General features: G+C 32.6%; 1 protein-coding gene across 1 annotated transcript in view; it reads right to left on the reverse strand.

Moving 5' to 3' along the window:
- Window positions 1-730, reverse strand: part of LOC106884344 (zinc finger protein 383) — a 37,595-nt gene extending 36,865 nt beyond the window's left edge. The window contains exon 1 of the mRNA XM_052972809.1: window positions 480-730. The gene's annotated coding sequence lies outside the window, so the exon portion shown is untranslated. The remainder of the gene's footprint in view (window positions 1-479) is intronic.
- Window positions 731-976: the final 246 nt, after the last annotated feature.

Raw genomic sequence — 976 nt, forward strand, 5'->3', positions numbered from 1 at the left:
ATATATATATATATATATATATATATACATGCATACATACATACGTATATATATATATACACACACATGCATACATACATACATACATACATACATACATACACACATATTTATACATACATACATACATACATACATGAACATATATATTAGTAAATGTCATGCACGAAACTCTCGGCCTTCAAGTCGCTCATCTAACTTTGAGCGTATAAGCGTGTGTGTTTGTGTGTGTGTATTGTGTCTCTGTGGCAGGTGTATAGTTTGACAGCTATTGTTATAGTGTCTACTGTATTATATCTACTACACTCATAGTAGTATCTCTTCAAAAATAAACATGACTTAATCATTGTCTCTGACATTGTATTATCACACAAGAAAACAAACTATGACCAGATATATTTGACGATTTTGCAACAACTGAATTATTGTGAAGGAAATCAATTTTAGTAAATTAATTTTCAGTGAATTTGTATACACACCGCATGAAGAAACCATGATTTGTGCTTTTGGAATCTCGTACCCTTCAGATCTTTTATGTCACCCTTCCATTATTTCGTCATTGACCCAGTGCTATATATCATTAAGCTGTGAGCACTGTAACCTCAGAACAACTGCTATTATGTTTCATAATTGGAAGACAAAAATATCAATTTAAATTCATGACTAGATTTCTCGACTTAGCTTCATGTTTATATTTGCGATGAATTTAACAGCTTTGTTGAATGTGCAGCTCTTCTCACCTTGCAGTACACCCAGAATATACGTACCCCAGTTCTCTCCCCCCTCCCTCTCTCTCTCCCTATACACACACACATACACACACATATATATATAAACATACATACATACATACATACATACTGTAAACAAATAAGAATGGACAGCTCAAAACATCAATATTTACGTATCTTTCTGGAGTAACGTGTTAACCTTAATATACGTTTAAGTGCTTCTAAGTTAATTTACCAAGATCTTT

The sequence above is a fragment of the Octopus bimaculoides genome, chromosome 14 (assembly GCF_001194135.2).
Source record: "Octopus bimaculoides isolate UCB-OBI-ISO-001 chromosome 14, ASM119413v2, whole genome shotgun sequence".
Lineage (NCBI taxonomy): Eukaryota > Metazoa > Mollusca > Cephalopoda > Octopoda > Octopodidae > Octopus > Octopus bimaculoides.